The sequence below is a fragment of the Lissotriton helveticus genome, chromosome 6 (assembly GCF_964261635.1).
Source record: "Lissotriton helveticus chromosome 6, aLisHel1.1, whole genome shotgun sequence".
NCBI lineage: Eukaryota > Metazoa > Chordata > Amphibia > Caudata > Salamandridae > Lissotriton > Lissotriton helveticus.
The window spans coordinates 1,369,914,710-1,369,929,314 of NC_136067.1; the positions used below are offsets into that span (position 1 = coordinate 1,369,914,710).

A 14,605-nucleotide genomic window follows, 5' to 3' on the forward strand; every position below is an offset into this window, starting at 1 on the left:
CGTTCTGGTCCACTCTAGACCCTCTGGTCCTAGGCTATAAATATTGGAATGTTGTGCGTCCATTTTGTAGAGAGAGAGCTGAGCTGAGGAGAGGTGGTACTCAGGTCAAGGGCGAGCTGGAGTCCAGGCTGAAGAGCGAGGAGGCCTCTGGGGGTTGCTTCCTCTTTACTGTCTGATACCCCCCTCAACCGTGGATCTGACCCGGCAGAGCTGTCTCCTCATGACATTCTTGAGGTACCAGAGAAGAGAGACTTTCCCCCAGTAAGGATCGCTAGGTAAGATCTATGTAGATCTGACAAGTAAGCGTGGCTGGGATTGCCTTATATCGGGGATTACCACAAAAAGAACTTCTGTGAAGTTAATTCCCTATTTGGTGGTTTTCTAGTGGCAGGGCAAAGAGATTCCCCTCAGCGACTGTGAACCTTGCCAGAATCTGCCCCCCCCCCTCACTCTTCGTGGCTGTAGACTTACCAAGGCCGGCCTGAGCTCCCAGTGGTGGCCGCTTCCCTGCGCCTGTGTGAGTCGGATCGGCAGGTCTGCGAGGGCTCGTGTGAGGTGGAGGCGCTGCGCTGAGGAATTGTTGACGGCAGCGCCTCCCAGTGAAGCAGTAGGTGAAGAAGCCGAGGGCGGGGTGAGAGACGGGGCCCGTGCGAGACTTGATCTCCGACGGAGAGAAGCCATCGAGTACGTAGGATGTCTTGTCATCGGATCTGACCCGGCGCTGAGGATTTGAGACCGGAAGGGGAAAGGCAAGAGTGGGAGAACCCAGGAAGGGAGGAGCCCGAACCTCCGAGGGGCGTGGGGAGGAAGGGATGCGCAAGCACTGAGGCGCTCCAGTTACCAAGGAGTCTCCCTGTATGGATGTGGCCACCTTTAGCATACCGGGCCAGAATTAACCCCTACACTCCCCGGTTTGACGCCGTGATCCCTCAGTCTGCTGGCATCGGCCGGATGGTCCGGTTGAAAAGTAAGCAGGGTAGCAGGCTGGGAAACCGAGGGTATTGAAACCTCTCTGAGAACTCTCCCTTCACGCATAGCAGGCCGGAAAACTGAGGGAGAACTATGGAATCATCATACACTGAGTTAGTTAGGGAAAAAGAACTGAATGTAGCAGTGCTTTCAAGGGAGGAGGGTTAATACCTTTGAATGTATGCCAACTTTGACAACCCTCTCCCTACGCTTATGTGAAAGTGAGAAGAAGGTGAAACTAAAAGGGAAACTGCATTTAGGGTGCCATGTTGTTGTAATCCACTAATGTCATTGGGGACTTTTCTGTGATGTATGTTAGCAGCTAATATTTACTCACTTTGACTATGGTGCTTTAGCAATGGACAGTGACGAATTCTCCCACTAACCTGAGTCAAATTTGAGTAAGCCAATACTTGTATGGGATGTGGTTGGAACCTTTTGCCCTGACGTAAAACAAAGGTAAAAGGGAGATTCTTAGTAATATGAGAGTTGGAACATGGGGTGTAAACTCAGAGTCAAGTACATTATAAGTAAAATGGTGAGATGTTAATGTAAAACAACTGCTGGAAGATTGAAGTGCCGAGAGTTTCGCTGAACTCTTATGTATTTGGAGAATAAGTGTAACATGTAAGACAAAACAAAGTGGTGCTCTATTTATGCAAATAAGTAAAGGTGGAAGTGCTTAATGTATTAAAAGTTTGAACTACTGAAGGAGTAAACCTATCAAAAGATTTCTATAAAGCATTTCTATTTTTCTAACATGGTGTGGTGTCTTCGTTTAGTGGATGGGCGCTGGGTTACTGTGATAAGTGCGACGCAAGCATAACACGATTGCCTTTGAGATAGTCCTTTCACTCTGTGATAGGCTACCCTATGTGGACTGGTAACCCCAGGTCCAACAGTCTTCATTCACTGACTAAATCTAGAATTGCTTTCATTTAGCATTGGGTGTCTTGGAAGTAGATGGCAGGCATGACTGTGCCAAGAAAACCCTGCAGTCTGTTGGACTATCCAGAATGTAAGTGATCAGGAGCCAGACTTTGCGCTTGAAGACCTGCAGATCGTGATGAAGCGCCTTCCCTTCTGCCTTGAAAGATGTTCTAGAATCTAGATGTACTCTAAGGGAGAACAGTAGTGCACTCAACAGCCATAATATTTTAGTTTACCAATATGTCTTGTCATGCAGGATTGACTACAATCACTCTTCGCTTTGTTAAGGACCAGAAGGACTAGGGGGACTGGAGGAAAAGCGTACGCTTAGACTTTAGAAATGCTCATTGAAAATGTTTCCCTTTGAGTCCCTGCTGGTAATGCTTGCTGGCAAAGGTATGGCATATTCTGTTCTCCAAATCAAACAACAGATCTAGCTGGGGCTGACCTCATTTATGTAAGACTTGCTGAACTTGTGGAGTTCCCACCCGTGACATTCTGAAATCCACTGACTAAGGTCATCTAATTGCTATGAAGCCCCGGCAGCTCTATGTTGTTGACTATCGCCCAGTTCCACAGATGTTGAGCTTCCTCTGACAGGATGTGTGACTTCAATCTGCCATTTTTGACAATGTAATGCATTGATTTTATAATGCTCATTGGAATCAGGGCTGAAGTCTTGCTGAAGTGTTGCACAGGCATGTAGGGGAATCCCGTAGACATTAAAGAATAGCACCAAGCTCCAAGAAGTTGATATGGAGATTCTTCTCGATTTCCAAGCAATTGTCTTTTGTCAATAAGTCCTACACGGGGTTTTTCAGCAGTTCATTTACATGTCTGCTGTCAATATCATTTGATGTTGAGGATGCTGAAACAAAAGATCTTTCCAAAGATTCAGCAGCATTTTCCCCCACAACAATGCTAGTTTAGGCCACTGAGTAACATTTACTTGGACCTACCATGTATCCTCGACCTGTCGCATTGAGGATGTGGCTCCTACTGGATGGCCACATTCAAAGCCTACAATGAAGGATCAGTGAGGTTCACGAAGACATTAGTCCTAGCACTGACCAGAACTGTCTGAAATGGCACTACAGTTGAATGTTGATGTGTTTACAATTTCCCCATTGGCCCTGGAAAAATAAATGTTTTCCCTTGAACACTGTCAAAGTATGCCCTTAGATAAATTAGAGTGGTGTGGCATACTGGTGGGGAATCTAGCTCTCAATGCAGCAAGAATGTCAAATTCATGTTCCCATTCTTGAACTGCATACTATTAGAAGGTTTAGACTAGATTGCTTACAGTTGGAAAGAGATGTCATGAACAGGCTGGTTGTTGAGCCTCATGTACAAATAAAGAAATAAAACTCTATTTTTGAATATCTTACCCGTGTCTGATTCTGTTTGAGTAACTAAATTACTCAGGAGTGCAGGGGTGTAAGACAGCTGCACTTTAGTGAGGCTCTACTCGCTGCAGCGTTATCATGCATTTATCTGACATCACAGAGCCCATCAATTTTATAGACCCACACTGTTATAGAGCTAGCTTGTGACCACTGCTAATTTCCCGTTTATTATACCCAGATGCAGCAGCATTGCAGGGTAATCCTGAGGCAGGCCTTGGTTGAGTTCTGGGCTGTGAATGGCGAGTGTGGTGTCCCCGAGATCGTCAGTGTAAGACCCCGTGGAGGGTTGTGTCATCATCTAGAGACAGTCTGTGGTGAATAGACCTGTCATGAGAGGCTGCCAGCAGAACTGTGGAAATGGTAGCAGTGCCCAGAGGCCTAGTTCGTTGCACACCTACAGGAAGGCGGCCTGTTAGGCTCTCCTGTGTTGAGACTCAGACACTTTGGATAGTTCAGAGTGAACATCGTTCCATGGAGGAACGCCAGGCAGGTGTGTGTTGATTTTTCAGTTTCCTTCTCTAGCGAACCTTTCATCAGTCCTTCGTCCAAGTATGAAAACAACTGTCAACCTTTCTTCCTCAGAGGTATTTCTGCTGGTGCTAAACATTTGACGAAGTCCCTGGCGTTGACTTTCAGTCAACTGGGATGGCTTTGAATTGGTAATGCTGCTTCTCTACAAAAATCTGACATAATGCTTACAATTCTGAAGGATATCAGGAGATCCGCTTCTTCGTGCATGAAAGACTCCAGGAACATATTGCGAACACCAGATCTAGAATGGGTCTTCAGCCACCAGTCTTCATTTTCACAAAGAACCAGGAGTATTACCCCTGGCGGATTTGTTTCTTCAGTACTTTCTTAATAGCAACTATGAAGAGGCATTCAAAGATTTTGGTTTACATCTGGTCCAGATAGTGCTGACCTCTTCTAGCTTGTGGGCGGCTTTTGTACAACTTCAAGCGTATGCCCACAACCGACAATCTGTGGTCCCAACGATCTGTAGGGATGTTGTGCCACTTTAAGGCAAAATCTGATATTCTACCCTCCTCCCCACACCCCAAATGGTGAAGATTAGAGGCAACCATACTACTAGAAAGCCAGGTTCTCTTGTGTGTGTCTCAACCAATGGAGCATAAAGAATTTTGTAATTTCTGCAAAGGCTTTTTGTGATTTTGTTCCTGGTTTCTAGAACATACTTGGTTGTTGTATAAATGGCAGTAATGGCCACACTTCCTCTGCTGGGATCCGTATAGCAAGGAGTTTCCTCTGAAGATCTGTAATCTTCTGGAGCCACAAAATCCAGAAGCTGTTCAAATGCCCAAAAATATTAGCCCATAAATAGACATATCAAGGGCTTTCCCATGAGCTACTAGTCAAAAGCCAGTGTTCTTAAGTTTCTTTAAAAGAATGCCACTCCTGAGAGATGATGTAAGTCTAAATTGGAAACATCCACAGTAGCATCTTTAACAGCTACCAACCTTCCTGCATGACCACTTTCACTGCCTCTTTTGTCCGCTGGCAGGAGTTCCAGGTACTGGGTGATGTCACTTCAGATGTGTCCATCATGACAGCCTAGATTAACAAGTGCATTACATGCCTTAATAGATGTTGTTGTACTGGAACTTACTCTTAACTTGAGCGCCTATATGCCTGCCATCCCAACCAGGGATTGTAGTGGGAGGCATGACTGAATTGCATGACCTGTGTTCAGCTGCCACACCGACAATCAAATCCAGGCACAGGTGACCAGTGAGACAGGATGGCACTAAGTCAGCATTTCTTTTCTATACATGAGACTAGAGCAGATACTGTGGCCATTATTTCATTAGTTTACTTTCCTCTTGACAGATGCAGTTCAGAATAGGAATGGGATGGAACTGTGTGCACTGTTCCTTAGAATCATAGAGGAAAAACTGCTGCCTCGCCATTGTCATGGGAAGGCCAAATTTCATTGCCGCACTTTCCAATAGGAGGTGAACCCTTGAAATATTGTTTTTGTAGGCACCAACATAGGGTCTCCTAATGGTTGTCTGCGCAGGAATGTTGCTGTCATCTGGGCATCTAAATTGGTCTTCTCTTCTGGTCCTGCCTCCCTGTTCTGGATTTCATCCTCACTTTCTACTAAGCTCTGCGTACCGATTTTTTTTTTTGGAGGCGCTAGGGGGCGCACAGCGGAATGGCTGCCTGAACTGCAGCTCCGCCGGGCGATCCCGAATGATGTGATCCATTGCCACCAAACCCCGCCAACTCACGCTGCGCGACTATGTACTGGTATGGGAAGGTGTGGAGCAGCGTCGGACCTATGCAACAACGGGTTCTGCCCCCGCAATGCTGAAAAATACAGAGATCTTCGCGGCGAACGTCGGACTGCCTGACAATATGGCCGGCGGTTACAGACAGAAACGCTATGGGCAAAAGCGTTAACAGCAGCGGTCTGTCCAGGCATCCAAGTGAACGTTACCGGAGGTGAGAGCATACTGCCAGGTCTGGCGAGGCTGAATTGCGCTGCATTTGTCCCCGACAATTACCGGCGGAACTCGAAAGTGCTCCGGCTGGATGCCTGACAAGATGGCGGCGATCGTTGCTGGAAAGGCGGGCTCGGCAGTTTAGCACCGGCGGACAAACACTCGGCGTACTGTGCTCACAGCCGGTGAATAGTCGTGTCATAAGAGGCTGGTGAAGACACAACACAGACGTCCTGCTGCCACTCGAACTGACTAGCGGGAGAGAGCGCGCCCATGTGACGGGCAGTCATCGGGAGCGAGATAACGCACGAGGTGTCGTCTCATCTACGGGGCTGATTGCAAAAAAAAAATGCCCCCCCCAAGCCAAGAGCGAACCCATCCACCACACTTCGTGGCAATGCTGGAGTGACCAGTCCGCACCCACATCCATACCCCCTATACGCTGGTGTGAATCAACAGCGGGCGGCCCTATTGGAAGCGGACTTGACCCACGTGCAGCTGCAGGCCACCGCTAACGAGGAAAAACGGCGGCGACGGCCAGGGTAACGAGGGCGTCTGGACCCACGGTTCGGAAGGTGCATTCACCGACAACCGCAATGGGAAAACCTGATAAACAGCAACCGAAACTTTCCTTCGACAACAGGAAAGCGACTAAATCTACAGACGACATGGCGGAGGCCGGAGGATCTTCAGAATCACCGCCAACTACCAACATAGAGAAGATTTTAATAGCGATTCAATCAAATCTGCAGGACATAAATGGCAAGCTGGACAATCTGACGTGCAGGATGGATGGCATGGCTGCCCGACAAGAAAAGCATGGCGAACGGTTGGACGAGGCCGAAACGAGGATATCGGCTGTTGAAGATGAAGCGCGCACATCCACCACTAAATGCGCGGGTATGGAACGCATTCTGGAGGTCATAAAAGCGAAGGAGGAGGATTTGGAAGCGCGCTCGAGGCGCAACAACGTGCGTATCACAGGCCTGCCGGAATCGACCAACACGGGACGCATGGAACAATACATAGAAGGTCTCTGTAGGGATATTTTTGGAGCGGAGGCCCTATCGCAGATCTTCATTGTGGAACGAGCCCATAGGTCGTTGGGCCCCAAACCGCCACCCGGCGCTACGCCCAGGCCGATTGTGGCGAGGATCCTAAACTACCGTGACAGGGACGCGATCCTCCGGCTGGCAAGGGAGAAGGGCAAAATCATCCATCAAGGCAACTCGCTGGAGTTTTATCCTGATCACAGGGTCGCCGTACAGCAAGCACGTAAGGAGTACACCGCAGTGAAGGCTAAACTACGAGAGTTAAACATTGCGTATTCTATGTTGTATCCTGCGCGACTTCGAGTGGTGTGGAAGGAACAGACGGTCGTTCTGGCGACACCAAAAGCAGCTCTTGAATTTGTCAAGAAGATACAGCGTGAGGTGAGGTCCGAATCCCGGAACGATCAGAACAGAGACTCAGACTGATGCAGCCGGTAATGTCCATCGTCGAACAGTGGTAAGACTGACTGCACGAATGAATGCAAAGGCCGGGTGCGGTATCGTCCTCGGCTGGACTGAGCAGGGCTGACTGGCATGAGTCTATTGAAGGTGAGATGGTGGTGTTGCATTTGACATTGACCAGCGGCAGGGTGGTGATCAGTAGAGGGGAGGTGAAGATAACGCAATACTATATTGCACTGTGTTGGTGGCCGTTGGCTGAGCACTGATGCTGCGCTTCCCCGCTGGATAACTGGTAACGCGGCCGATTAAAACTGACAATAATGCCGCCACTGTTACGCCGGGTCAGGGCCTGTTATATGAAGTATGCTCGCAGACACATTAGACTGAAGTGTGACAGCGAAGGTGGTGGCAAACCTTTGAACGCTGGGATGCATCTCACGTTGCAGGGCATGGACAAATAAAGATGAATAGCCTCTGCAAGATACTGATTACCGTACTATATGTGGCCAGACAATGGCGGTGTGGGGGGAGTGCTGTACTTTGGCGTTACTAAGTCTGGTCCCTTCCATGGGCATATGTTCGTTGCAAAGAACGGCTACATCTCCTTAATGGCTGCTCCACTGCCTACATCTGGGTGTGGGATGTGGGTGGGTTGGTGGGTCAATGGTTTAATGGACACATACATTGCGACTATTTCGATTCTTACTAGTATCGCCCGCACCCGTACACCGGGTGTAGAGATGTGCCACTGGCGGTCCTCCATGAGGGTACTACCCGACACGAGTTTTGATATGAGCACCAAGTTGTTGTTTAAATGGTTAAGGGGAATGTGCTCTGAAGGGATATGGCTTCGGCAGGTTGGGGATGCTGGAGTGGGCGGGATGAGGGGTGGGGGGGTGTTTGACTGTTTAAGAAGACCGAGAGTATCACAAATGTACACATTATTTGGATATACACTGAGAAGTGTTGTGAATGCAACTTACGATCAATTTGATGGCTGGGGTCGGGCTCCGGGTGTGTTATTGGGGAGTGCAGGTATGAGTGGTATTGTATCAGTTGAGGACACCAGGTTCTAGAAGTAAAGGCAGTAACGGGTTGAACGTTCTTACTTGGAATATACGGGGGTTCTCTCGCCCTCAGAAAAACAGACAGGTATTTGCCAGCCTCACTAGATGGAATATTGATATAGCATTCCTGCAGGAATCACATCTAGCGCCGAACACTCACGCTACATTGGGATCGAGGTGGGCAGGTTCATCCTACAGAGCCTCATACTCATCTTACTCAAGGGGGGTGATTATATTGATCAAGAAAGGGATCGACTTTGAGGAGAAGCAAGTGCTGCAGGACCCTACTGGCAGATATGTGCTGGTGACGGGTACACTGAGGGGCCAACACATAACACTCCTTAATGTGTACGGCCCGAATATTGACGCACCGGAATTCTACCGTGAGATTTGGGGACACTTACAGACACATGCTTGCACGCACATATTATGCGGGGGAGACTGGAATGTGACACTACAGGACGGTCTGGACCGCTCTTTACAGTCAGTAGAACAGCACAAACAGTCGAGGCAAATGGTGGGTCACATGTTGGAGGACTTGGCGCTAGCGGATATCTGGAGACTGCACCACACGGACGACCCAGGCGCTACACACATCACCGCATCTCACAATAGTTGGTCCAGACTGGACTATTGGTTGGGTTCTAAGGACGTAGCTCTGTGGGCAAGTAAGGTACAGGTGCTACCGCGCACATTGTCAGACCACAACCCGGTGCTATTGCAGCTGGATATCCCACATTACACCCCCCCCCCCTTTCAATGGTGATTCAACTCCCAAGCCCTCACAGACCCAATATATGTTAACGCAGTGACTACGGCGATCAAAGACTACTTTGCTAATAATGCTCAAACTACTGATGACCCATGTCTCCTCTGGGAAGCCTTTAAGGCCACGTTGAGAGGCGTCTGCATCAGCACTACCATAGGAGTACTCAAGGACATCAGGTGCCAAATTCGCCGCTGCGAAAGTCAAATGAGAGATTTAGAACAGCAGTACGAAAAAACACAGGACGTATTGCTATTACCCAAGCTGCGCGACTTACACACTGAACATGCTGACTTTCTAGCGTCAGAAATCAAATACCTAGATCGCAAACATGTGGCCAGGGCTTTTGGCGAAGGGGGTAGACCAGGAAGAGTGCTGGCGCGTAAAATTTGTGAGGGGCGGGGACAATCGGCGATACTCCGCGTCAAATCGGGGGAGGGTATACTCCGAACACATTCAACAGATATAGTGAACTGTTTTGTGGACTCCTATAGTACACTGTACCAATCTCAACCCACAGCTACAACAGAGGAAACGTTCGACTATTTACATGATGTGGCAATTGGCTGGCTGTCGGATGCCCACAGGGAATATCTAGCTCGGCCAATCACAGTAGAGGAAGTCACAGAGGTGATCGCCTCGCTCCCCAATGGAAAGGCGGCAGGTCCCGACGGGTACACATCCGAATTTTATAAAAAATTTGTGGATATAATTGCCCCATACTTGGTGGATATGTATGGTACTTCCTTTGATAATGGTTTACTCCCCCCCACGCTACGAGAGGCAATGGTAATAGCACTCCTCAAACCATCCAAAGATCCTGAAAACTGCGACTCCTACAGACCCCTATCCCTCATAAACGTAGACTCGAAAGTACTCGCAAAACTACTAGCTGTTAGGTTGACCCCTCTGATGACTCGACTAGTGCTACCGGACCAGGCGGGATTTGTTCCCACTAGATCCACCTCACATAATACCAGATCCCTGTTTGCACTGGCACACTACCTGAAGCCCTCGGTTAAGGCGGTGGCTGTAATGCTCGACGCTGCGAAAGCGTTTGATTCCATTGAATGGCGCTATATGCTACTTGTCCTCAATAGGATGGGTTTCCCTAAACGATTTGTCCAGTGGATCTCCTTATTATATACTAAACCGAGTGCGAGGGTCCGAATCAATGGCTATGTTTCAGCTCCTTTCGATATTGGACGAGGAACGAGGCAGGGCTGCCCCCTGTCACCTCTGCTCTTCGCTTTGGCGTTAGAACCACTAGCGTGCATAGTGCGTCAAAATTACAAGGAATCGGCATTGCAATTTGTGTCCAGGCCGCTGCATATATCGCTATACGCAGACGATATGCTGCTGTATGTACGGGACCCGGAGGTACATCTGAACCCGCTACTTAGGGAGTACATCCGATTTGGGGGCCACTCGGGGTTAGCGATTAATTGGTCCAAGTCCTCACTCATTCCTCTCACTGATGCCACCGATTCCTTTGAAGTGGACTACCCACTAGAATGGCAACAAGACCCGATCCGCTACCTGGGGGTCATGTTCCACAGGGATCCTGACGAAGTCATGCGTGCGTACTATGGTGTGGCACTCTCCAGACTGGAAGACAAACAAGGTCCATCGCTGGATCCACTAACCATTATCTATAGCTGATCGAATAGCGATCGTAAAAATGAACATTTTGCCCAAGTTATTATATCTCTTTAATAACATACCTATTACACCTCCACAAGAGGTCTTCCGTCGCATAAAGTCCTTGGCTCTAACATTGATATGGGCGGGTAAACAAGCTCGTATTGATCTACAGACACTAACACTCCCGATTGCACAGGGCGGATTCGGGGTGCCTGATTTTCTACTATATTACCTCTGTGCTCAGGCACAGTACGCAGCTTATTGGTACCATGAGGTCCCCTATATCACTCACGTGGCCATTGAGGAGGGAGATGCCCATCCTGTCCCCCTATCTGCGATATTGTCACACAAAAGACCGCCGCTCCACACGAAAGATATCAACACTGTAGACACAACAATCAAAGCGTGGCACAAACTAGGGCAATTGGCTCACAAAACCCCATTATATGCACCGGACATGCCACTACGGAACCATCAGGCTTTATCAGTCACTAACGAAAAAGTGGGGATGTCTCTGCTGCACAGAGTTGGGATCGACAAAATGGGTGATGTGTTTCAAGAAGGCAAATTTTTGGACATTGGCGACTTGACTTATATCCAAAACCAGACCCCCATGTTTAGATTCACATACTACAGACTGATGAGGGCATTACGGGAACACTACCCGTCATTCCCAGCAGAGCCAGAAACCCTAGCACCTTTGCAAATGCTGATCACTACAAGGGACCTCTCTCACTTGGTGTCCCGACTGTACACTGCTGCACAATCCGAAATAGCGGGACGCACACTTAAGGCTAAGGGAAGATGGGATGAGCTTTTAGATAATCCACTAACAGACATAGAATGGTACAGCTCATGCGCACTAACGCAGATACTGACACCAAATGGGAATCTGCGGATTATTCATTTCAAGTTCTTGCACCAAGCTTACTACACTCCTGTGAAAATGCGTAAATTTGGGCTGCAAGAAGAAGACAGATGTAAGCGTTGTAATAGGGAAGGGGCAGACTTTGTACACCTGGCATGGAAGTGTGCGAAAGTGGCTGATTACTGGACGGAGGTCACTGCCACACTCACGATTATGTTAGAGGATGAGGTGAAGTGCACTCCGCAGATTTGTCTACTAGGTATTATGCCCCAATTCAGGGCGCTGAAACGGAAATTTTGTGCTGTCGCCTTGTTGTTAGCCAAAAGGCAGGTGGCGCAATGTTGGCACAGCCGCAGGGTACCAACCACGAAAGTATGGCTGCATGACATGTCCATCTGTCGGGATAAACTCCTAACGTATGAGGAGGAATTACCAGCAAAATCAAAACCCAAGGACATATGGGGGTTTTTGACAGACTATCTGAATTCCTTGCAGGACACTGAGGAAGATTAGCTGATACACTGGTTGTGCTGGAATGGGTGCTGTCTGGTATGAGAGTTGGAGACGACTGTGGGCTACACTAGGGATACCGAGACACGATCTCACTCACTGTATAGGGTGTATATGAGGGTACAGTAAGGTCTTAAGTTGGGGAATGTTGTCTTTTACTGTTTATAAAATGAAAAATGTAAGACTCATATTGACAGTTTGCTAAGAGACCTACGTAGGACATGCGTGGAAGATACACTGGAAGTACAAACACTGATTTATCAGGACTAACATATGATGTATTGAACAAACAACGTGGGGTGGCGAGCCGGCCTCCGGGTTGTAGGCTCATGCTGTGTCAATTGCATTGTGTGAATAAAGGTCTTACAAAAAAAAAAAAAAAAGCTCTGCGTACCCATATCCATTGGAGTTGATGGCATTGGTATGGGTTTGGTGTAGAGGTGAAGAGGCTGGTGCAGGCAGCTGAGGAGGAGGCAGACACTAGAGGTTGCTGCTGTGGTGAGTTCATAAGTTCACTGGCAGGGAAGGCCGGAGCAGTCAGTCAGGTGTAAATACACTCTAGGATTTGCAAAAAAAATCAACAGTAACCTGCACTATCTGTGGTTCGATAGATAACTTATAGCTCTGGCTAAATCACATTGATGGTAATTATCATTTATTGTAATGACCAGGGGCCAGATGTAGCAAACTGTTTTGCGGTGTAAATCCTGCGATTCTCAAAATCAGTGTTTGTGACGGCAAAAATTAAATTTAAACCTATTATGAGATTCTGAAAAGGCTTCCCAAGTTGCAAATACGGTTCTGCAACTGGTTCTAAAACCCAATTAGGAAGGGGGAGTGAGAGGGTCACCATCTCCTAATATTGAATCAGAATGAGATTTAAGCTACTGAAGTGTTAATGACTCCTCAATAGAGGAGGTAACAGATTTGAAAAGGGGAAGCTTATCCCGTTAAACTGATTCTGATTGGAGCGTCCTCGCCAGAGCCCAAGAGATATTTCCAAATTTGACATTTTTAAAAAAGAAGCCCAGTTCTTTTAAGGAACACAGGCTGGAACAAGTTCCCATTTGGAATGCAAACTCAGGTATGGTGGTCTGCTGTTCCTTACAGGTGTCAATCCCTGGGTTTGTAGCCAATCACATGGGTCACAAATAGCTACCTGCCTAATTAATATTGATTAGTCCCGTATCGGTGACACTTCGGTGCATAGGAGTAGAAATTAATATTGTTCTCTTTTTAGAGGAGCTCCACAGGGATACCAAAGCGGTGGTTTGTTATTCAAATGACGCTAAAGTAACCAGCCAGTTCCTGATCCAGAGAAGGGTTCGACAGGGGTGTATATTGGCTCCTTTTTTATTTAACTTGTATATTAACAACCTAGAGAAGGATCTGATAGCCACACATGTGGCTGATCCCCAGGTGGGCTGCCATGGCCTGCCTGTATTACTGTATACGGATGATGCGGTCCTTATGCCCCGGACCACGAGTGGATTGCAAACATTACTTAACTCCTTTGTGTCCTTTATGAAAACTGGGACCTGCAAGTTAATAACCCTAAGTCATACGTGATGCAGATAGGTCACAGGTCAGGTAAATCCTTGAATTTTAAGGTAGGGACCATCCCTGTCCCGAAGACTAATGCCATCTCCTATTTAGAAATTATGTTGGATACCAAGCTAAATTGGAGCTCTTTGAAAAAAAGTAAACAGGGGGGCTCCGACACGCTAATGCAACTATTTTTAATTTTGCTTCACATCTGAGTAAAAAACCTATAGGCACCCTATTGCAGATATACAGATCTAGGTGCGTATATCGGGTGGGGTACGGTAGTGAGATCTGGGGATATGCCACCCATGAGGACCTTCAAACAGTGGAAAAATACGTTTCTGAGACATTCCACAGGGCACTGCCACTTATATTGTTCATAACAAATTGGGTGTGCCTTACCTGACAGACCTGGTTTTACTTAGAGGAGTATTCCTCTCTCATCTTGTGCTAGTGGCAAGTTGGAATATCATATCACTTCATATTGAGTGTTGGAAATACACAAAGGGGTATTTTAGATCACAAAAGTAAACACCACTATCATTAAATTCTTCAACTCACAGGGGCACCGTATAAAGAAAACAATCACTTTTTTTTTAATGCAGGAGCTTTTTTCTTTCATGTTTTAGTCAGGAATCAAAATGTAACCAAGACCTACTAACTTTAAGAATGCAATGGTGTACCTATAGCTATTTTAGGTATTGAATGACTGTTCATTAAGCTGGTGAAGTGCTCATCAGATTCAAAATAGAGTATAACAAACCAACTGATCTCTCTAAGTAGAGAGGAAGGGGTGTGTTGCTAGACATGAGGTGAAGGTCTTGTCTTGGCAATGGTAGTCTACAGATTTGTATGGGTAATTTCTCTGAAGGAGGACAAGGATCACTTTAATTTCTATGTGGATGCATGAATGAAAAAATATGCTTTTCCGTAAATATTTTGGGAAGTCTGTTTATTTTTACATGTAGTTTTATGAAATCT

General features: G+C 47.2%; 1 protein-coding gene across 1 annotated transcript in view; it reads right to left on the minus strand.

Annotated features, from left to right (window-relative positions):
• SERAC1 (serine active site containing 1) overlaps positions 1-14,605 on the minus strand; it is a 435,480-nt gene that overhangs the window by 199,610 nt on the left and 221,265 nt on the right. The gene's annotated exons all lie outside the window — the stretch shown is intronic.